Source organism: Pinus tabuliformis, chromosome 6, assembly GCF_031772625.1.
Source record: "Pinus tabuliformis cultivar Carrire ecotype Pingquan chromosome 6, CPIR1, whole genome shotgun sequence".
Classification (NCBI taxonomy): Eukaryota; Viridiplantae; Streptophyta; class Pinopsida; order Pinales; family Pinaceae; genus Pinus; species Pinus tabuliformis.
Window position 1 is genome coordinate 1,307,443,610 of NC_142292.1, and position 26,099 is coordinate 1,307,469,708.

A 26,099-nucleotide genomic window follows, 5' to 3' on the forward strand; every position below is an offset into this window, starting at 1 on the left:
GGTATGCAACAAGTCAAAGAGTATCAGACGAGCATTAAAGAGTATCAGGGCAGAATTAAAGGCAAATCAAGTCAGAATCAAAGGGTATCCGAGCTGACAAAGAGAAGCAGATCAGAATTTAAGAGCGCAGTTAAGACAGGCAGATGCGAAGAGCTACTACAGGACAGCCGCAAGCTGAACCCTAAAGGCCTGCCTCCAGCACAACATCAGTCAGTTGTTTCTACTTTGCTTGTAAACTATTTTTAGGTTAAAACTAGATATTATTCATAGTTATGATGAGATATTTGTTGTACATATTTTTTGTATAAATATCCCCTCCATGAGAGTATTAAGGGGTTGGGTATGTGTAGATTTTCTTGACTCTGCCGTAATACTGAATATTTGGAATAAAAGCTATTAGAAACAAACTGTTGTCTGGCCTACTGGATAAAGAATTGAAGCAGAGGACTTGTCACATAATTCTTGAATCAAACTCCAGATCAATAAGTCCCCTATATCTTTTGTTTTACAGTTTTCTTGTTTAGTATATCATCTGTGTTTCATAATCTGAATGGTAAAGAAAAAGATTAATTCAGAATTTGTTTAACTGCACTCTATCTTCAGTCTCTATTATTCTCTGTGTTTTCTTCAGAATTAGAATAAACAGTGAATTCTTAATTGCTCTTGTTTCCTGGTTCTCTCATTTTTTTTATTTGCTGAGGAATTCTTAACTGCTCCTTATCAGTGAACATCCATTTTCCCTCTTTCAATATGTTGAAGGATTCTTAACTGCCCTTCACCCATTTGAGCCCATTCCATCTACTTTCAATCCTTCATTTTGTTCCCTGTTTGACTACCTTGCTCTGTGATGCCATCCTCTATTAGAAACCAAATCCAGAAAGTCTGTCTCTTTGAATCCATCATGCCCAATGGACTAAACTACTCAGTTGTTACCTCACTGTTCTATTGAATCTCATCACCCAACCCAAACCCAAAACAAAACCCTTGAACTTCATAACTAGCCTAATACCTTTCAAAAGCAAAGATAAATCATAAAGAGAGAGCCCTCTCTGGATACAGATTGGCTAGAGTCTGTATCTAAAAGATTGGTCTATGGTTACCTCGGTCGTATTCCCTTTCTTACAACTTTTGGGAACAACCTGAGTGATAACAGGTTGTACTGGAATGGACGGTTGAGACGAAGGTACACATTGCAATGGAATCGTAGGTTGAATGGGAATTGGCGTGACATCAGTTTGTATAGAAATTTAAGAGGTCGCTTTTGGAAGAAATAGAACAGAAGTAGGCATGACATTGGAAGACCAAATAGGATTTTGATACAAAGATGAAGCACTAGGAGTTCTTGAAACTAACTGGGCTAGTGTTGTATAACCAGGTGAAAACATGGGCCCACTGGTTTCAGGAAGTGTGTGAGATGGGACTCTTCCTATAAAAGGAAAGCCTTCTAGAGGAAATTCATACCCTTTTTCATCATCGACATGAGGAGTATGAGTAGCGGAAACTTCCGAATGACCCAGAGAAGAGGTTGGGATCTCACCTTCTAAATCCATGGGTGGAAACAATTGGCGAGGAGGAATCCGAGATGTACAAAGAGATAACTCCAAAGGAACACCAGGTTGGTCGTAAAGACTGTAAGGATGCTGAGGAGATATCACAACAGGATCAAATAACAGATTTGGTGGATATAAGACAAACTTTTGTGGACTATCAGGGGTTTCTGGATCAGATTCTTGAGGAGACAAGGAATCCAAAGGTGGTGGATGAGAAAAAAGGGGTTGAATTCTCGGGACAATCCCAAGTTCAAAACCTTGAGCTTAAAGTGACTGAGGAAGCTCTGGGTGAACTCCTTGTGAAGACCCTTTAGTATCAAAAAATGAAGGGGAACTTTGGGGTGAACTCAATGGTTTAGCCACAATGACTTTCTCTCAAGAGAAGAAAAGGAAATGAGATTCATTGAGGGCTGATTAAAAATAAGAATTACAGTGATTTACTCAATATTGGTCCAAGAAGCAACTTCATGGGTTCAACATGTTATCGTGGGCAATTATTTTTAGAAGCAAAAACTTTTCCTTTTCATGTTTTAAGAGTCAAGAAAAGGACGAAAAGGTGACTCTAGTCACTTTTTTTGGTTTAGCGAGCTTGAACGGATAAGTGCTTGATGATCATTTCAAATTTAAGGATGCGGAAAATATCAAAATGACTACTCAGGTAAATCTAGGCAAAACGGAGTACCAAGTAACCGTGAACTACAATATACACCTTAGCAAATAAATTTACCAAGGACTTGATGTACATGCAAGAAATATCCCTGAATGTTGTGTTAAGTGTATCATGTTTACAGGGTGGCAAACTCAACTTCCTATGGATAAAGGTTTGCAACCTAGGAGGGTCTCCCTTTATATGCTCGACGATACGGAGAGCACAAGTCTGTGTTATCATTGTCTAATGCAAGAGTATTGCGAACGAAAACTGCTAAGTTTTATAGACGTCAGAACACGTCTCTATCCTAGACCACTAAGTATGAGCGTTAATGTTTCAAATGCTCCTTAGAATCATTGAGGTAAATTTTAGTTGAATCTTGAATTAAGTTTCAGTTTTGAGGGCTTAACGATGTCACCTGCTCCTACAATGAAACTAAATCATGAAAATGAAACTTTTCATTCGATGAAGGCTATTCTAACAAAGGGAGAGAAACAACCAATCAATGCATCAAACAATCCAAAAGCATCAATACAAACTTTTCAATGCAATATAATGAAATTTAATCTTTCATTCTACTAACAAATGCAATGCCATAGAAATGAAAATATTTTTATTTTCACAAAAGATGCAATCAATGAAAACTAGTGCAAAAGAGCAAAATAAAATGCAAAAAATTCATTAATCATCAAAATCTATTTCACTTTCTAATTTGAGTGCAAGAAATGTTTCAAAAATAATCCAATGATATACACTTTCACTTTTCGAAACACAAGAATAACAATAAACACTTCCTTTTGATTCAATAAAAAACAAACAATTTTGTAATCTATTGCTTGCCAATGGAACTAAAGTGACTTTCAAAGCATCTACTAGATTCAACACTAACAAAAATAACTTTATACCAAAGAACCAAAAGTGACTTGCAAAAGATGTCCAGACGCAAAATAACTCTTTGAACAAAGGTAATTGATCTTTGAAGAGCAGACCAATGAGTGAATGAAGGGACTAGAAACCCTAGAAAGCAAATCAAGCTCCAAACACACTTAAACCAAATCAAGAGGCAATTGCAGTGAAACAAACATGACAAGCAAGACAATGACACTGTAATCACACTGAAAGCCACTGCTAAAAGGCAAAAACTGAAATCAAGAAGAAAAACCCTAATTTTCTAAAACTTTTGGGATCATTGCACTTGTCATAGGTAAAACAACGATAATAGCAACTGTAATCAAAACATCGGCAATGTCATCGCGACTGTCAGAGAGAAAACCGTGATGGTTGAGAAAGATGAGATAAAACCAAAAAATCTTCAAGATCAACAAAAGTAAAGAACCTTCAAGTAATCACCAGTAAGTGAAAAAAGTTACAAACAAACAAACAAGCCTGAAAATGGACAGTTGGTCAAACTCAACAATAAAGCAGGATGAAGGATTGAATGGAAAGGATCATAGCTTCCCTATTGGAGTCATCATTTTTTTGTTTAGTTAAATCCTCTCTATGGACAAAGATGATCCCTCTATCCTAATGAGTGGTTCTAGCAACCTAAGTGACAATCTACCAGACAATTTCCTAAGCTACAATTGAAAAGAGAGATGAAGAAGATGGCCTACCTTGTTCTGATGCTATCTCAATCTCCTTTGTTTAAGACCTTGGATAACTTACGTCATAGGTTCGTTCCTACTATTTACAGTGTTTATGCACCTGCATAAGAGATCAAGACACAACAAGGCATGGAAATACAAATAACATATTCAAAAGTAACCTACTTAACTAATCAAAGAATGTTAAGCCAAATGATACATGAACATACACATTTAGGGAAAATGAACCAGTAATTGCATATTAATAGAAAATAAGGGGAAACATACAACCAAGCCTTGATGTTGATAGGATCTCCTTGAATGAATATCCAAGTCCAAGCTAAGCTCTCTAAGCACTCCTTCTCCAAACCAAATGAGTAGCATATAGGCACAATCTTAGCATAAGGGTGCAAATAGGCATAAACCAACCATTTGAGAATGGGAGAGGATGAATATATAAGCTAGGAAAGGGAGTTAGGATCTCTCCAAACATAGTAGTAGGCCCTTATCTCAAGGAGTTAGCTCATAGGGATAAGACCAAGAGGCAAATTTGGGAGAATTCAACCTCATCTATGTTAAACAATCTCCAACTCACTGCTCTGGAAGCTTCTAGATCACGAAGCTTCTCATCCTCCTTGGGAAATTCCTTTTTTGGGATCATCGCAGGTATACAAGTGAACAAAGCGATGCCATCACGAGTCAAGTATAGTGCAACATGCAATCATCGCTGTTTTTAGTCTCATAAGGGCGATGATTCTCAAATTAGCGTTTTAGAGCTATTTCATTCACGGGAAGCTCAAGGCATTTTCCAATCAAAGTCTTAGGAAGGATATGAACTGCATATATGAATGAGTACATTGCATGATGGTCATGTTTTGGGAACTTCAGGTTATGTCATGGGGATGTGCAGGACATGTGACAAACTATTGTATAACATTATGCCATTAGATATTAGTATATGATTTTGAATTAAAGATTAAAGAATATGAAAGGATTACAAAAAACATGCTTGAAAAATTAAAGAGATGAAAATAGAGATTAAGGAGAATGAAACAAACCAAAAACAAAGATCTAGGGAGAGGCCATAATGATGGAAAGTAATATTAAAAAGGCTAAATTAGAAACAATCAAAAGGAGGCTTAACAATATTACAAGTTATGGGATGGAAGGATGTTGTAGGGGTGGGGGGGTGGGATGTGGGGGAATTGACTTAAGGTATTTCGTTTCGGAGGAGTAGGGGTGTGGAGGGGAACCAACTTAACATCCTATGAGTGGGGGGGTTTATTATTAAGATGATGAATAATAGGTTTTTAGCACTTACTAAGTTTATAAATGTCATTGTGATCGAAATTATTTGGATGAATTTTTATTTCAAGTGCTTCTATGATGATTCAAGAAGAGTATAATAGGTAACATAGGAAAAAAATGGTTTCATCAAAACAAATGAGACATATAGAATTTTAAGAGTGTTCAACGATGACTAATTTAGAGATTCAATTATGAAATTTGTCAACAATATGCTCTTTAACACGAGTTTGAAATGATCTTGCAGTTTGGCCTATGTATGATTTTCCATAGGAGAATGAAATTTGATAAATTCTTGGGCCAAACAACATATGATGATATTATCTTTAAAGACAAATTGATCCTATGTTGGGTCCAAGAGTTTATCAATTCCATTTCTCTTGTTGAAAATCATACATAGGTCAAAATAGTATATCATTTCAAACCCATATTAAAGTGCATATTGCTTACAATTTTCATAATTGAATCTCTAAATAAGTCATCGTTGAACACTCTCACAACCCTACAGATCTCATTTGTTTTGATAAAACCAAAATATTGGCCTCTATTCACTTTTATTACTCTCAAATCATCAAAGAAGCACTTGAAATAGTAAAACATCCCAATAATTTTAATCACAAGAATGGATACAAACTTAGTAAGTCCTAAAAACATACTATTCATATTATCATTAATAAAACCAACTAAACACCCCCCTACTCCTATGACCCTACCCTCACTCCTATGACTTTAAGTTATTCACCTCACCCCAACCAACCTCCTTCCTTCCCCTAACTTTTAATATCATTAAGTCTCCTTTTCATTGTTGATAAATTAACCCTTTTAATATTCTTTTCCCTGACTATGGCCTCTCCCTATATCTTTTCTTGTTGGTTTGTTCCATTCTTCCTAATATATATTTTCATCTCTTGAACAAACTTAAGGCCCTAAGAGTCAGGGGATTGTGGTTTATTAGTGATATGATGAATAGTAGGTTTCCAAGATTTACTAATTTTATATCCATCCTCATGATTAAAATTATTAGGATGATTTTTTATTTCAAGTGCTTTGCTTATGATTTGAGAAGAGCATAAATGGGAACATAGGCCAAATTTTGGTTTTATGAAAACAAATGAGTTGTGTAGGATTGTGAGTGTTCAATGATCGCTGACTTAGAGATTTGATTATGAAAATTGTCAACAATATTCTATTTAATATGGGTTTGAAATTATATCCCAATCTAGCCTATGTATGATTTTCCACAGAAGTAAGGGAATCGATCAAATCTAAGGTGTAGCTTAGGATCAAATTTGTATGATAATGCTCGACCCATATGAGTTGATCAAATCCATTGCTTCTATGGAAAATCATACATAGGCTAGATGAGAAGATCATTACAAATGTAACACCCTCCTCCCACATCTACCCAAGCAACCGGCCAGTCGGGGCAAACATGTGATGAGAGGCCTCTATGATATGATTCAACCTCCTAAGTCACATTAAGGAAGTGGAAATGACGGAAACACACCATACATATATTCAACATCAGCATTAGGACCATTAGGAACCAATCCAACATTTCTGCCAACCAGCCCCTGGGTACCACTAAGATTTTGGACCACTTGACCTCTAGACGCTCTCACAGGCCTACAAGTCAGCATCCAGGGACTCTTTTGCATAGTTCTATGCCAGTGTCCCTGGGATTTGAGCCACTTTTTCAGGCTCAGAGCCTAGGTCATTTCCCATAATTGAATCACATCTTTCGAACAGTAAAATAACAACGAAATGACAGTATAAATGGAATCATTTGAATGAGACGTTGACTAGATCCCCACTAGCCATGACAGGAATTTCATCAAACATATCATGAATATGTAATCTACAGGTGTAAATAACAGATATGAGCATAGGGGTCTCATACTTAGCTGAGAATCGCTAAGAGACATTGATGCCTCAAAATATTAACTGACATTTCATCCATTAGGTCATAGATACATTGATCATTCATTTACAAGTAAAAGCATGATGAGAGCCATACATAGATATTGTCATTAAATACATATATAACCAACATAATAGCAAAAAAAATACCAATGAAATCACAACCACATAAACCACATATAATCTAGTATAATACTCATAGAAATACAAGGAGAAATAACCTCATATTTATGATGCAAAATCCAAACCCAAGATGGGACTTCCACATTCCACCTGACCGTAGAATGGCTGAGCTAAATCTCTCTTCAGCCATTCACCCCCATGCCATATTCCAAGCATGAATGTGGGATCTCATATAAAACATCAATACAAAACCATCCAGGGCTTTCAAAGGCCAACCACCTCAACCCATCAAACAATGATTCCACCTCGTGGTCGTACATCATAAAACCATCATCAGATTGGTCTCTATCCAATCCTTCCAGGACTCTAGAGCATTTTTTCCAACCAAGGCTCCAGGACTAGTAACACAACCCATATCTCCCACTGGGCTCCAGAGCATTTGTCCAACCAAGGCTCCAGGACTAGTAACTCAACCCACCAAGGGCTCCAGAGCATTTTTCCAACCAAGGTTATGGGACTAGTAACTCAACCCAAGCTATTACAGGGCTCCAAAGTGTTTTCCCAACCAAGGCTCCAGGAACTAGTAACTCAACCCAAGCTAAGGAAACATGAGAACCAACCAAAACAAAACAAGGACATAAACCCACAAATGCCATGGCTATCCAAGAAATTGCAAGGCTAGGCAATTCATTGTCAATCCAAGAAATCCTCCATGCCAGTGACATATCATGACCAATAATCCACATGCATATGTCATGCATGCCAAAAATAGTGAGGAAAACATGCATGCAACTCGGTAATTGCAAGCCAAATTTGTTGTAGCTGTTGATCCCAATATCCTCTTTCACTTTCTTATGCTTCCTTTGCCTTCTTGCTCCAAAAATCCAAGTATGCCACACCCTCCAAGAGTGCTCCAAGAAAACTCTAATTATCCAAGAGTATGAGAGAGAAAATAATGAGGGAGCTCCAAAACTAAACTGACAAAATGTTACCAATTGATCCTTAGAAGTCCTTTTATGAATGAGCCCTCTATTTTCTTCATTTTCCTTCTCACATGCAACCTGTGACCTTTCACCTCCCATTTCTCCTAATTTCCATTATTTTCATAAATAAATGTGCCAAAAATTCCATTTTTCCTTTCCAAAGCCTTAGCCATTTTTTTAACCAATTTACTTGGCCATTAAACAATCACAAGTGATCCCCATCACAAGGATTTTGCCCAACATCCATCTTGGAATAAGTGTCCCATCAACTGTAGTTATTATTTTACCTTTATTAACTTTTATTACATGGAATTTTCACCAAGCCTGTTACATCAAACATGTATGAAACAAGATATTGCTGACAACTTTTATAATCAAATCTATAAATCAATCATTGTTGAACAATTGCACAATCCTATATATCTCATTTGTTTTGTTACAACCAAAATTTTGACCTTTACTCACCTTTGATGTTCTCAAATCATCAAAGAAGCACTTGAGATAAAAAATCATTGTAATAATTTTAATCATGAAGGTGGATATAAACTTAACAAGGACTAGAAACCTATTATTCATCATCTCACTAATAAAACCCCCTACACAAACCTGCCGCCCCCCTCCCACTAGCTCTTAGGACCTTAAGCTAGTTCCCCCAGCCTCCTCTCCTTCCTTCACCAAACTCTTAAGAACGTTAAGTCTCATTTTCATTGTTTATAAGTTAACCCTTTTAATCTTTTCCATTGGCCTCTCCCTTAATATTTTCTTGTTGGCTTGTTTCATTCTCCCTAATCTTTATTTTCATCTTGTGATTATGTTCAAGTATTTATTTGTAATCCCATGTTGATTGTATACTAATATCTAATTCCTCTCTTAATTCTTTTCCAATAATACTCTAATATTTAATTTAAAAAACCTAATATTATTTTTCAAAATATCTAATAATTATCTATATTTCTCTCAATTCTTAATTCTTCTAGATATAATTTTTTCATATACTTTAATCTTAAAATTTAATTTTAAATTATCTTATGGTTTCTCCCCTATTTATAGCCTCCTTTTGAGGACTTTCTTTCACTAATAATTTTTCCTTTTTATCCCCAAAGAATTATCTTCAACTGAATGTATTGAAAAATAAATTTTAAGTCAAAATTTTAATTTCTTAATCCAAGTCATTATTATTTAATCTGTTTCTAATTTATAGAAATTCTCCTCATTTAGCTTATTTTTGAATTTATTACTTTTAATCTAGAACTAAAACCAATATTTTCTTTTGTTTTGGGTTAATCAAATTTGAATTTATAACCAATAAATCTTATCTCTTTTAAGGGATCTAATTTGATCTTAACCCACATGGTCCAAATTTGTTTATAAATTCTTGGTCTGGCACTCTTTCATTTTCAACATAAGCTTAACTCTAGAAATTTACACAACATATTTCTTATGTGTTGAACACTACAAGACACCAATCACAAATCTCAACCCTTCACAAATCTCAATCTAAGTTGAAAAGACAAATATTTGCCTCGCAACAATATTCACTACCTTCACTTGTAGGTTCATAAGATTTCTCTAAGCTATGTAATTATCTATCCTTGTGGTCTTAGAGCACCCTTTCTCCATTTTTATAGGGGAGCAACAATTCTTCACTTTGGCCTAGGAGAAACAATGCTCCTCTTTGTTAATGGGAGCACTAATGTTCCACTTTGATTATTAGGTATAAGTGCACCATTTTGGTCTTGGAGCATTGGAACTATTGATGCCATTAGTTGGTTTGGGAGTATTGTTTCTTCATTTTGCCCATATGACTCTTGGAGCTCCACACATTACATTTTGTCCATTTTTTTAGAATACATCGTTACATTCCACATGATGATGTGTCATGACACATGGACATACATTATCCACTATGATGACACTTATACAAGTTACAACTTGACAATGATGACATGGACTTCATGATGAGGTAGAAATGCCGAATTGTCTTCCTTGTTACTTCATCTTGCATTCTTGATGATATATTTGATCTATGCTTCATCTTCATGAAGGATCCACTTACTTTATTAGCTTCACCCTCCAAAGGATCTTGGATCAACATTGGAATCCTCTGAGTCATCATGTAATGTCTTCCTTCTGTTTCGATCCATGATCTACTTCATGTCTTGATGACAACTCTCTTTTGTTCTTATTCTCTGCAGGTGTTTGCTTATACTTCCTCCTTGCTATGTTATTTCAACATTACCTTTTCATGCTAGGAAGATACTCCTGCTAATGAAAATCATCCATGACAAAGTAAAATCATTCTTAAAAACATATATTCTATCATTACCTAGCTCATGGAATGATCATCTCATGATAGGCCTATGAGAGAGTTAAAATAAGAAGACTTGATTAGGAGGGCACAATCAAACTCATCAAGTCTCACAAGAGGCCTTCAAGGTGCACTTTTGTGCTCAATAAAGAGACATATAACTAAAAGGCATTGGGCGCGGGTCTGAAGCAAAAAGGAGAATCATTCATTGGTTCAGGATGTGCTCATGTGCTCAAAAAACAAAGGAGGGCACAAGGGCACACACCGAAGGGTTGAAGGGGTTAGGCTTCCAGGCTTCGCAGGGCGCTTGTGCACTTAAGAGGAACTAGGAGGGTGTAATTCTTTGAGTCAAAGGAGTGTGATAAAATGAAGGCTTGAGGCTTCGTGATTGCACCATGCGCTCTTTAAGAGAAGGATGAAGGATTCGTGGTTGCACCATGTGCTCTTTAACAAAAGGATGAAGGATTTGTGATTGCGCCATGCACTCTTTAAGAGAAGGATGAAGGCTTCGTGCTACATGAGTGTGCCATGCACTCAAACACTTCAGGATTCAAGAGTGTGTCATGCACTCAAAAGGAAGGATGAAGGCTTTGTGCTTCAAGAATGTGTCATGCTCCTTAAGGCTTCATGCTTTGTGAGTGCACCATGTGCTCTAAGGGAAAGATTCATGCTTCGTGAGTGTGCCATGTGCACAAAATATTTAGGCTCCAGGAGTGTGCCATGCACTCAAAGGCTCTGTGCTTCAAGAATGCACCATGTGATTTTTAAGAGACAAAGGATTCTTTATTGTTTTGAAGTGCACTTCGTTGTTTCAAAGTGTGATTCATTATTTCGAAGTGTGCTTAAAGGATCCTTGTTGTTCTAAAGTGTGCTTCATTGTTTCAAAGTGTGCTTCATTGTTTCGAAGTGTGCTTCATTGTTTGGAAGTGCTTTCAAGCTTGGGAGGGCACAATTATCTCCAACAATGTCTACTTGTTCATCTGGAATGCACTTTTCATTGAGGGAGGTGACACAAGGCTAGGTGAATTATCCTTAGGAAGTACTAATGCACTATGAGAGGTAGGGGACCTTAGAAAATACTTAGTGCACAAGTATGGGAGGAATATACGTCAATGAGGCTCATGAATAAATTACGCTCATGACCTAGTAAGAGGGTTAATGCCTTTAGAACTTGCATTGGGATGAAGGATGAAGAATAACTCTCACAATGTTACATGTGGGACCAATAGAGTAGGAGAAACAAATGCATCCTAACACGACTCAAACATCGAAAGCACACATAAATTCCATTAATACAAGCCAATGGAATGCATAGGACTCATGAAAAACAATCACACCTTAAAACAACATCAAAGTGACACCTAGTTGTGCGACAATTGAAACAACACATTACAACACTTAGAGCACAAGTTACGAGGGGAGTGACGACTGTGACCAAAATATGTTCTTAGTTATAAGAATGTGTCTAGTGCATATTTCAATGATATGTATGACCATGTAATGCAAATGGGTGCACCAAATCTAACTTTGGTGATGTGCAAAGGTGCGACACATGGAGGAGTGAAAATCACAAAAGCGACACCTATGACATGAGGAAAACATAAGACAACACTTGCAAACTATGAAAAACCTTGGAAGTAACACATTCTAGGGTGAAGATAACATGAAAACGCTACCTATTACAATGAAAACGAGCAAAAGCGACAATCACAAGTGTGAAAGCGACAGTGCACAAAAAGCGACAGTTAAGAAAGCTCACTAAAATAAAATTATAAACGTAACCAAAGTGCGGGAAACTGTCAATGAAAGTGCACACTGACTTTCAATATGAATTGAACATAACCCATATATTTTCTTGACGGACGATGTTGAGCCTATTCTAACTAGCATAAAGGAAGTGTGCTCATGAACTCACTGAACACTGAGCATGTGTGTGCAAGTGACTTTGATAGCTAAATCTTGGAAAAAGACTTAAAACTTAACAAAACATCAATTGACCATGGAATGATAGATCGTAGGATCCTTAGTAGGCTCCGAAATTCAAGTGTGGGAAAAATTTTGGAGGGTGTTGATCGTAGCATCAACACTTGAAGACACACTGGTAGAACTCCAAATTCTCTATTTAGGTTTAATTATCTAAGTGCAAGGTCTCAGTATTTCAAGAAGTATTGATTTATATTGCGGATTACCTTGGCTTCCCTACTTAACCTAATTAGAGATATAGTCCCCTCCATTTCCTTACTTGGTTAAACACATATTAAGGCAAATCACGATTGTTTCGATATAGGAAAGAGTAATATGCATGGCAAGTTTAAGATATTCAAAGCATGAGTTTCATCTCTGGTATTTCTCCACTGCCAGTAGGCCTGAACATTACCCCTGTGGAGTCACTATAGGAGCACAAGTGTTGCTTCATTGCTAGCAAACCTGGATAGTACCCTGACAAAGTCACTTGCTTCACCTCCCTTTGTAGGAAGCCTTTCTCTTCTTTCACCCTTTATTTATTTAATAGGATTGCTAGAATTATTGAGAGTAGAGGAGGTTTCCCCTTAATAGAAGTATTTATAGACCTCTGATATTGGTTTTCTCACTAATTGATTTTCCCCTTATCCTTTCTCTACTTGACTGGATCAACAAGAAAAATGTTATTTACTTACAATACCGAGTTGAGGAATGAGGATCCTAGAATAGATATAAGATTTATAGTTGGACCAAAGGCTTTCCCTTCGAGTGGATCATATTTTCCATTTTAGACATCATTAACTTTAAATCTATGTAAACCAAATATAGAGAAGAGGTAACATATTAGCCCACAATTGTTCGTCATTGTAATTTCCCTTTTCAAATTTTTCCACATTGTCTTTTGAGCCAAACAGAAGCATCTTTCATGCAAAGTCTTATTGAACCAAAATAAAAATAAATGACAAAAAAATTAAATAAAACTAAAAGAACCAAGCAAATGGAGGTTGAACAGAAAAACAACATGCAAAGTATACAACAAGAAAACAAGCAAATCCAGAGACTCGATGGAGAGCAGGATAGAGGGTGGCTGTGATGCAAGGGAAACTAAATACAAATAAGCCTACTCATAACCTAATCAGCTATAAGGCCAACGCTAAGTGTAATGATATTTCCAGTGAAACCACCACTATTGTTCCCAACCTGCAAACACAAAGATAAGATCAATTACAACCGATATATAATAATGTGCAATGAAAAAGATAGAGGCTTGAAAATCGTGCATAAAAAATTGAAGGTATTTCTTAAAGGAAGAAAGACGTGTCATATCACCTGACTTTACCCAAACTTCCACCTACCCTTTTTATTAAAATCATAAGAAAACAAACCTTGATGGCTCCTTGTGAATATACCTACACTTATATTGTCTTCCTTAGCAAACATCAAGAGAGATCAAAACTTAATTTTAGAAAATGGGTTTGCTAAGTAAGATGTTTCTAACTGATGATATATTGGATCATGAAATTCAAAATAATCTTCTTGATGATCTTGAAACCCTTGAGAGAAATAATTTTCAATTAATGGTGTGGAATCAGGATGAGAACCTTACGAGGGAATAAATAAGATCATATTCAGAGTTCTTGTCAAGATAGTGACGACATGACATAACCATCAACAAAGGCTGAAGTGCCTCAACTTCTTGACAAGTATCTTCATACTAAAATGATAAATCACAAGGATCAATCGGTTCAAAACAAGTATCATGAGATATACTAGTGGGAACATGGTACATTGAACACAAGTTGTCATGATCAGAAAAATCGATTAAGGTGTAAGATTCTTGGTTAATGGAGGATGAAGATAAATCAATTTGAACTCGATTCAGAAAATAACACCAACATTTATTAATGCTAAAGAAGATATTTTGTTCCATGAATAAAATAATCATTATCGAATTATTCACAAAAAGGAATAGGAGCTTATTACTTTCAAAAAAATGTGACAGGTATGAATCCTTCGGCTAAAGATAATTTTTATAATGTTCAACTTCACAACTTTGCTCATCCATGAAAGGCATACATTCCAAACTTGAGTTTGATATAAGATATTTGCATGAAGATAAAGAAAAACTATGTCCGAAGTACCAGACATCTTTCAAGAAGGGATTTACATCCAATGAAATCATGAAAAGGAACAAATTTTGTGAGAATATCCAAAACTGATTTGGTTTGGGAGCCTTACTAGAGTCGCGAGAACCTGACATATCCATCAAATAAAGTTGAAGTGTCTTGGCTTCGTGGTGAGTCCCGAGACTTTTACGAATTATAGAATTTCATTTAGAGGTTTGAATCAGATTATGCATGGTGTGTGGATGAATACTACCAGTAATTTCAACTAGATCACTATTATCAAGATGGAAATCATCTATGCCACTGATTTGGTTAGAACTTATATCTTCAACAAATAGATTTTCCAAGTCATAAGGTTCTTCCAATTGCACATCCAAATATGGATAGATTGAACAAATATCATGAGTAACCTTAATAGAATAATTTTCTTCATGCAAAATTAAAAATGACAAGGGAGGACAAGATACTCAATGATTTATTTACTTTCCTCTTCATCATGAGTGATCTCTCCACCATGTGTTAATTCAAAATCCAACTCATTATATGGAGTATCTCCATCACAATTTAATGCCTTACAAAAGGTGGAACACAAGGGATAGTGAGGTGAAGAGGGAGTTCTAATAAGAACATATTCTTTAACTAAATTAGATTCAAGATCTAAATATTTTGAAACAAATTTCTCTTGAGAAACTGAAAGATCAAAAGGTGCACTAGGGAAACCATCATTATATAAAATAACTCTATTAGAATCAATAGAATGAAGGTTATCAAAGAGTTCAAATTGATTAGGAAAATGAATTTCATTTAATACATCATCAATATTGTTATATTAAAAATCAACCAAGGATGGGAGATAATTATCTTGACATAGAGGATTCTAAAAAAGAGAAGAAATATCGAAATAATCCTCACCTTTCTTCTCTTCTACCCATGGAAAGTGACTACCTTGCTCTTGATTGATACATGGAATTGGAAGAGACTAATCAAATAGATCAAGGGGTAAGGGATAATGAGAAAGAGCTGACAGAGGATGAAAAGAATCAAAATCAGATTCAAGACTAGATTTATGAGCGTTATTACCATCTATTGGAATGGAGGGATTAATCTTCCCCATAAGGTTCATGAATCATTCCAAGGTTTCCTCCATTGGATATGAATCATGGAAAGTGGAAGAAGATTGAGGAGATGGATTAGGATTTTGATATTTATATTTCCCAACTTCAACATTATCATAGGGAGGCACTCAAATTGGTACTGGAAAAGGAGGAGGACAAGGAACAAAAGGAACAATAGGCTCCCCATCTGAGATTTGGGGTGTCTCACAATTTCTGAAAGTTGGGAGAATAGGAACATATAGGGGTTTAGATTCACACTAATTCAAAGAGATCTGAACCAAATGTTCAAACTTTTGCTTAAAGAAATCCCAATCCATATCTTCTTAAGGAAACTCATAACATAAGTGAAGGAATCTATTAGAAAAATCCTCAATTGATTCATTAGGCTCCATTCTAAGTTGATTAATTATTTTCAAAACATCTTGGTAATCATACCCATCAAAATCTTGATGAAGCTCCTTAAGAAATTAACGAAACGAATAAATGGAAGAAAATGGTAAGGTATGACACCATCGATTAACGTGACCAACAAGAGATAATGTGAATAGAATACACATAACATATTCATCATTTATTTCAATAGATTTACAAACCCCAAGAAAATCATTTATGTGCTTGGATAGAAATTTACCACCCTCACCATCAAACCTAAATTGAGACAAGGCATGAAAATATTCCATGGAGATTGAAATTTTACCAGAAGATAGGTTAGAAAAACACTATGGGATTATGATTTGGGAAAGATCCATTAAATATAAGAGATTCAATATATACTTAAAGGACACAACTTGTAATATTCCTTCCTTCTAGCGCCAAAATTTTGATGGTGTTAGATACCGCCAACATAAAGGGTGTCTCCCCAATGTGAAGTCCCAATTAGACAACACACCATTTGGAGTAGGATCCCCATCCGAGTATCAACCTGAAAACCATAACTGTAAGGTTCATATTGGATTCAATGAATAACATAAGAGGTTATATACATAACCCTTAAACAAGCAAGTTGACATTGTGAAACATTGATTGTAATGTGTAAAGGAGACTTTAATTGGGGGGGAGACAAAAGTGAGACTCTAGAAGGAAGTAATAGTACTAACTTAAGAGAGACACATGAGCAAAGAAATATTTGTTATTTATCTAGCGAAATAGTTCACTTAGACACAACGATCATTAAACCACACACAACACATCTTATACAAGATAAGTACCGAAGCCACCAAAATAGTTCAATTTCCTTAACACATGTGAACGAAAAATATATAGAAAACATCCAAAAATAGTCCTAGGACATTCACAATACATGCATGAAAATGTGTTGGCTCATCGAGATTCAATTATAAGGTGAAAGATCCAAGTACATAGTTACAATGATGAGACACTAGTTCCAATAGTGGAACATTAAGTCACTTCTTGCTTCTCCAAAGAATAGTTTTCTCTCCTATGCCAAGTAGAGAAGCCAAGACTAGATCTCCAAAGCTTAAGCCTAAAAAATCCCCTTGCTTGAGTTATGAGATTGCTTTTATAACAAGAGTAATGACCTTTCATATCGTCATGACTCTTGCACTACCTTCATGACTCTTGGACTTCTAATGTGTCCTTTGGACTTCTATGCAACTCTTTTGTCCATAAATGACTAAGTGACTTTTCATATTCCACATACAACCCTTGGAGTTCCACACATTACATTTTGTCCTTTTCTGAGAATACATCATTACATTCCACATGATGACGTCGCATGATACATGAACATACGTTGACCACTATGATGACACTTGTACAAGTTACAACTTGAAAATTATGACATGAACTTCATGATAAGGTGGCAATGCCAAGTTGTCTTCCTTGTTGCTTCATCTTGCATTGTTGATAAAATATCTGATTTATGCTTCATCTTCATGAAGGATCCACTTTTTTTCTTACCTTCACTCTCAAAAGGATATTGGATCAACATTGGAATCCTCTGAGTTGTCACGTAATGTCTTCTTTCTATTTCGGTTGATGATTTGCTTCATGTCTCCATGACAACTCTCTTTTGTTCTTATTCTTCACAGGTGTTTCTTTATGCTTCCTCCTTGATATATTTTTTTAGCATTACCTTGTCACGCTAGGAAGATACTCCTTCCAAAGAAAATCATCCATGACAAAGCAAAATCAGTCATAAAAACATATATTATATCATTACCTAGCTCATGGAATGATCAGTTCATGATAGGCCTACGAGACGGTTGAAAGAAGAAGGGTTGATTAGGAGGGTGCAGTTAAAATCATCAAGGCTCACAATAGGCCTTTAGGGTGTGCTTTTGAACTCAAGAAAGAGAGAGAGAACTCAAGGGCGCACGGTGCAGGTTCGAAGCACTAAGGAGAATCATTCATTGGTTCAAGATGTGCTCATGTGCTTAAGGAAGCTAAGGAGGATGTAAGGGCACACACTGAAGGGGTGAAGGGGTTAGGATTCAAGACTTCTAAGTGCATGCACATGCTTAAAGAACAAAGGAGGGCACAAGGGTGCACATCTAAGGATTAAAGGGCTTAGGCTTCAAGCCTTCGCAGTGCACTTGTGCACTCAAGATGAACTAGGAGGGAAAAATTCTTCAAGTCCAAGGAGTGCGCTCAAATGAAGGTTTTAGGCTTCATGATTGCACCATGCACTCTTTAAGATAAGGATGAAGGCTTCGTGCTTCAAGAGTGCACCATGCATTCAAAGGATTCAAGCTTCAAGAGGGCGATGTGTGATCAAAGATAAGGATAAAGGCTTCATGCTTCAAGAATGAACCATGCTCCTTAAGGATTCGAGCTTTGTGAGCATGCCATGCGCTCTAAGGGAAGGCTTCGTGCTTCGTGAGTGTGCCATGTGCTCAAAAGCTTCAAGATTCAAGATTGTGCCATGCGCTTAAAGGCTTCGTGCTTCACGTGTATGTCATGTGAGTTTTAAGAGACATAGGATCCTTCATTGTTCCGAAGTGCATTTTGTTGTGAAGTGTGCTTCGTTGTTTCAAAGTGCACTCAAAGGATCCTTCTTGTTCTGAAGTACACTTTTTCATTGAGCTTTTGAATTGTGCTTCATTGTTTCAAAGTGCACTTCATTGTTTCGAAGTGTGATTCGTTGTTTCAAAGTGCGCTCAGGCTTGGGATGGTACAGTTCTCTCCAACAATGGCTACTTGTTCATCTGGAATGAACTTTTCACTAAGGCAGGCAACATAGGGCTAGGTGACTTATCCTTAAGAATTACTAATGCACTGAGAGGGAGGAGGCCTTATAAAAGACTTAGTGCACAAGTATGGGAGGAAGATACGTCAATGAGGCTCATGAATAAGTTTCACTCAACACCTAGTAAGAGGGTTAATGCCTTTCGAACTTGCACTGGGCTGAAGGATGAAGAAGAGCTCTCAAAATGGCTAAGTGTAGGACCAATAGAGTAGGAGAAAGAGATGCATCCTAACACAACTAAAAAATGGAGTGCACACATAAATTCCATTAATATAAGCCAACAAAATGCACAGGACTCATGAACAACAGTCACACCTTAAAACAACAACAAAGTGACACCTATTTCTAAGTGTGAGAGTTGAAACAACACATTAAGAGCACAAGTTATGAGAAGATTGATGACTGTGACCAAAAGGTGTGCTTAGCTGTAAGAATGTGTCTAGCACATATTCCAATGATATGTACAACCATGTAATGCGAAAGGGTGCACCAAAACTAACTTTTTTGATGTGAAAACGTGTGACACATGGAGGAGTGAAAATCATAAAAGCGACACTTGTGATATGAGGAAAGAATAAGACGACACTTGCAAACTATGAACATGGTATCACGAGTAGAATAGTGCATACTTTCCATGTTAAATATTTTGAGCCACTAGTTTTGTGGCCTTTCTCTACATGCATGTTTTACATTTCAGATCTGCAATTCTGGCCTTAATTCTTTCCCATCTCTTTGTGCATTAGACTTGTCCTTTTGTAAGAATAGATTGTCTGCTTCCTCATTGTCGTCAAATGCATATAGGCATATTGCACACTCTAGACCATCTGTGACTTGAAATGTGGGTAGAGTCCCTATTATCTGAGGATTCAATCCCACATTCCACAACCTCTACGTTTGAAAAATCTAGTAGCCTCTATCCAAATCATTTCATCATAAACTTGCAGCAAAAGGATGTGTGGAATTTCAAGAAGAAAAACTATTATGGATATTATCATGATTCTAACAATTTTGTCATATCTGGGATCACCCCCAGCCTAAGCTTTGCCTCTAAAAAATTCTCAGAAATGCTTGTACCAATTTGAGCTCCGCCATTCTACCATTTCTAATATTATAGGCTTGTAGATATCTTTCTCTTGTCAATTTATGTATAATTTGTTATCCCTGTAGAAATGACAAGTTAGATTCGCTACCCAAATTAATCTCTGCTTAGAGATTTCTCATCTTATAATAGTGCTTGAGGTTCATGTGGCATGTATCCATATATGTATCGACTTAGTGGTATTTGAAAACCCTTAGGAGCTTCATCAAATTGCTAAGGTGGAGGTTTGAGCTTGACTGATTCAAGGGTTCTCTCTTGGTGTTGGTGTCGAAGAAACCCCACAACTTCGATTCCATCTTTTATTGGCTTCCTACTCTGAGATGGTAATGAATTAGTGATAGAATGATTTTCCTTTCCTCTCAGCTCTAAATTAACTAATAACATAGCTTAATACAAGGCCCTAATTATTGAGCTTCAACACACTCTTGATAGTGGTATTACATATGTTGTTGCATTTGAAGATAACGAGCTCATTTGCAATCGCATGAATGGGGACCACAATGTGAAGACGATGAGGATCATAAAGTATTACAAAACTGGACTATAACTAAGTGACAAATTAGATTTTTTTCAAATTAACCACAAATAGCATATGATAAGTGGATAAAATTAGTCAAAGGTTTTCATTTTTCTTCCCTCCTTGCTCAAGTGAAATTCCAAAACGTCAATGATAACTACAGAAGACTAGAGTTTAATCACTGGAGTAGGGATTAAATAAGCATAGAGATAGAATAGAAACGATGAATGTTGATATAAGGAGTTTATCCCCTCAGTTGTGGGAGGAAGAAGCAAATTTCTAGATAATATCAGGAAAATTTTCAATTCAATTATCGATAATTTCATAGGAGGTATGTAGTTTAAATTATAAAAGAAATATAATAGTCATTGACATTTATACTCCATATGTAAGTGGGAGTCATGGGTGCACAACAAATGAGGCCTACATCAAGTCCTTTTGACAATAAATAGACCATAAGCAAACGAGGATACTAGTCATGAGAGTCATCACATTGAAGTTTGAACTAGAAGATGCATTAACAATATATAGCCACTCAAAAAAACAACATTATCTTCTCCTGATGGACTGGACAGAGTGATACATCAAAAAATCTTCTTTGATATTAAAATTTAGTCTATAAGCAACTTCTCCCAATCAATTTTAATTACAGGACAACATGTTTCATGGTTTTCACTCTTTTGGTTATCAATGTGAAACTTTGTTTTAGGGTTATATTCCAGTTGCATTATTATGTCATGGTGCAGATCCATTATATGTTGGCCCTCCTTCTAGAAGTTTTTCTTTGGGATAAATTCTTATATACGCATCTAGTCCAATAAGACCTTTGTATAAAGTCTTTTTGACGATTGCATTCCTGAGATTGTCTTGACCTTGTGTTATTTCAAATTTTAATAATATTTTTGCATATATATATACATATCCCTCTATTTTTATATTGGGAGTTTGATGCCTATGGATATGAAGATAGGTAAAGGTGAGGATATGTTTTTCTCAACATAGAAGCACTAGTCTTTGTATTCAGATAAGCAATAAATTTTAGTAGAAGGAATCTGAGTTTATTAGCAGGGAGAAAGAAGTAGCATTGTCTTGGATAGTACAATACCTCCATAGATGTCAAAGCACAGTGAAAAGTTGGATGGCCCTATGAGAATGGATTAACTACTAGTGTCTCAAAACATAAGTGAGATCGTAACTATTATATGCCTTATTAAAAGCATTCATTGTAGCTAGAAGATTATTTTTTTTGCTCATAGGATTTTTAATATCTAGCTTCTTCTCTCATTCTTGATGTGCTCAGAGTACAAGTAGGTACCTTTTCCTCATTATTTTACCATTTGTTGAGCTTAAGAAAATGGTAAGAATTAATGTATTATTAGAGTTATTGAACAATATAATACTCTTTGTTATTGATGACACAATCAAAATCAACAAGGCCTCTCTCATTGACATTCAAATATGTCTACAACATGTACAGGACAAAATTGAGTTTCTAAAACTCAAATTCAACTCTAATGAGATGATCTAGAATAGAAGAGTCATCATCCTGAACTGGTTATTGTTCAGAAAAAAAAAATGTTGTTGATTTTGAGGTTGACTCCCATTAGCAGCTAGAACTTGATCAAATCAGTGAGATCATTTCAGAGGAAGATTTGCATGAAGATATAGAGGTTCAACTTACACTTCCCAAACTCATCATCACACCTTGGGAATAAATCATTATCTAAAAGCAAATAACTGGTCTTGGATATGACAAGGATGTTTCCTTTCACATTCTAGACTGCTCCAAACCAATCTAGTTTCAAAGTGCTAGGTTCCTTTGGGATAATTCATCTTCACCTGCTCCACATCTTGGTTTTCTTCTACAACCACTTCAAATTTTTAGATGCCAACATTGTGATTGAGTTATTCATGTGAAAGATCAATGTTTTGATATTCACTCTTTTGAGAATTGTGGAAAACATACTCATCATTCAGATAGATGTTCCAGACAAAACACTCCTGCAAGAAGAAATATTCACCTCGGGTGGATCGCTTCTTGGCAATGGTCTTCAACAACCAAGAAGATATTTTATTCATACCTCAGAGTTCATTCTCGAGTATTGACATGTCTTGAAATGGATATATATTCATATTCTCACCTTTTATATGAGAAGGTTTGAATTGATGGTCAACTATGAGATTCAAATCCATATTAAGAGAGCTTGAACCATAACCTAAACTAGGCCCAACTTCTAGAGCCTAAAGCCAGACTTAGCCAATGCTAGAGTCAAAACTATAATCAAAGACAGATTCATGTTTCATGAGCATGACTTGGTTGGTGGCCAACCTTAAACCACCACCTATAGAATACTTCAACTTCTACTACCCATCATTAGGGATCACTTCCACTTTGCAGAAGACTTCGACTTCTAGCCAGATATGGAATTTTTATGGGAACTGCTTTGAGCCAAGTTCTAGAGTTGGTGGTCATCCTTAAACCACCACTGGTAGAAGACTTTGACTCTTTCTAACTCATTTGGTTTGTGTTATTCCTTAAACTGCCATTTTAGAGAGCATATCCAACCATGGGACACATTAAATTTTGTATTTTAGCTCTCTTCTTGGACTCATATACATTCCTTTGGATTAAGGGGGGGGAATTTTGGAAATATAATCTTTTAGGGTTATGTGAACTTGGATTATTCACTTGAGAGGAGGGTGAAAGGCTTTTAGTGAAACCCAATGGTCATGATAATTCCAAGAGACCTCTTGGAATATGAAATCAAGGGTCAATGAATTATATTAATATGTGCATTCTTGTAAGTAATATGTAATTCACAATTATCTATTTTGATTTCATTTTGTGTGAGTTCAAAAGTTATTATAAGAAATATTAAATGGTTCCCCTCCCTCACTTATAATAATCTAATCTGTTATTGGGGGTAATGGGTGCAAGGGGGGTTGTCTTTCATCCTGGTAGAAGCTAAGAAAACAATTTCATGTAGGGAGTTGGAAATGTCATTAATAAACAAGCAAAGAAATTGGTGTTATGGAAAAGCCTAAAACTCATAAAGGCCAAAGGATCCATAGGTTAATTATGACCCTCTATAGTCACAATCCATTTCATGCATTATTTAGCACCCCAATTTTGAACCCTTTTTGTAATTATTATTATGACATGTATTTCTAGGGGATGACAACATGAATATTCTGCTAAAATTTTATTGATGTCATTATGTTTTTATTTTATGAATTTCTTTTATGAAAATTTTCCAAACATGAATGAATGGGTGGATCACCTACATGGATTATGATTCCATGTGAGGGAACTAGTGAGGGGGAAATAGGGAAAACCATTGCCACCTAAAATTACCTTGCCCATAATTCCTTAGTAAGTGAAAGAAAAAAAAGAAAATGAAAACCCAATTAGCCATTGTCCTAAAAAAAAGTTAGAAATGTGAATTGGTAGTTAAAGTAACAACTTCCTAAAATTATGGGAGTATCTGAAATTTGTACATAAATTTCTCAGAAGTATGGCTATCGTACCCACCTGGACATTTCTAATTGACCCATGATTTTTTTTATTTAAACCCATGAAATCTCATGAAAGAGAGCAAAGGAAAGGAATAATTGTTGTGAAAATAGTTTGGGTGCACACGAATGAGTATGGGGACCAGATATTAGTGAAAAAATAGGCCAAAACCCTTCTGTTTAATACCAAAACTGTGAGGGATCATTAGATTTTATTTTAGATTGGAAAAATCAAATGCAAGTGCCAAAAAATTGAGATGCAATCCAAAGCTATATTTTTGGGTGTTTTGTTGGGAAAGCATGGATGCATTGAGAGGGGAGGTTGCAGAGGAACACCTAGGATAGTGAAGAGACCCCCTAGTGCTTTGCAAGCTAGATAATAGAGCATCTGTGGTGTGAGTAGATTGATTGAGGGGCACTTGTTGATTTTATGATTATGAAGGAGAATGATGTTCATAATTCCGCCTTATGTTTTTTGAGTGAATTTTTCTCTGATGGCATAATATTATATCCAAGGGGTGTCCAATTACCAAAGACACTAGTCCACGAACAAGCCTATCGTTGGGTGGAAAATGACTCACTTTTCATAAATTTTAGATAGCTTCTAAACATAGTTTAGATAAGTGTATTTATGTTTCAGATATGCAATTTGTTCTTTAATTGATGATATTTAAATGATGCTCTAAGATGTATAAGTGAATTGCAGTTTATTGGATGGTGCAATTGAATATTTATGTAATGACTGCAAATCAAAATATTAATTGGGAAATGAATGCAACCTCGGAGTAAATTTTAAGCTAAAAAATATTGATAATTTTGTGGCTATAGTAAGCTATTTTGTTAAGAATATTTTACGGTTGGGAGGGTAGTGGAAGCCCACTCTTATCTTCTAGGACAAGTAGGATGAATAGTAAGCAATGGAAACCCTAATGAGTCACATTTTTTATATTTTTTTTACCATGGTGAACCAATGACTTGTCGGAGTACTCTGGGCAAATCCCAAGATCAAACCTAGTGACTGCCACTATAACACTAAGAGTATATCCAACTGCCTGTAAGTGATATATGCTAGGAATTTATGACTTAGCAAGTGATGAGACTCCATGAGGGTGGGGGAGCCTACTCCTTGAGCCTTATCGCAATGGGCCAAAGATGCCCCCTCATGGGATTTGAAATCAGGTGGAGGGGATACCTAGTGGGTCTCATTTATGAAAGGCAAGCTTGCACTAGCCAGGGAAAAGAAGTCTTGGGCACGGTGCTCAAAGATAGGTTGTCTATAGTGATTTATGCATACGATATAAGAATAAGTTTCTTAGTTTTGTACTACGGACTAAATTTCTAAATTCTTTGTAGAACATATCGAATAATTGGAATGAAGACTAAACCAACATAGATCCATTTTAACTTCAAATCTATTGAGGATCGAGAGAGATCAAATATCTTAAAATGCAAACCTATTTTTGAATGTGAAACTTAAAGGAATGTTTTCACCTCAAGAGATTTGATCCCTCTTGACACTTGGTAAATTTGGAGTTAAGATGGATCTAATGTGGTCCTTTGTAATATTATTCATGTTATATCTAAATTTCACACATACACACACATTCTTATTTTTAATTCTATTAAATTCCTCATGATACATATAGCTATATAGATAGGTGCATGACATTTTTTTTAATATGTTTTATAAAAAAAATTAATGTGACGTACATAGCATAGATTATATATACATATTTATGGAAATATATTATTATACGTATTAAGTATTTATATGGGAGTTAATTAATTTTAAAATAAACATATTATAATCATCATTATTTTAATTTATATCATAAATGGTTTCTTTTTATATTTGATATATATTTCACAACTCTACATAGAGAAATGTTCTTATTTATAATTTTGTTAAAACTTTCATAATATATATAGCTACATACATATGGGTATGACATTTTTCTTTAAATATGTGTGTTTCCTAGTTTAAGGGAGTCCTGAGATGATTCACACAACTAACATGTGGCTTGGGTAATCACCCAGGGATCATACCAGCCCTGGGCCACACTAACCCTTAGCATCACTATATTTTTTTCCATGGAGTTTTGAACTGGTGACCTTTACACCATAGTCTAGAAAAATAA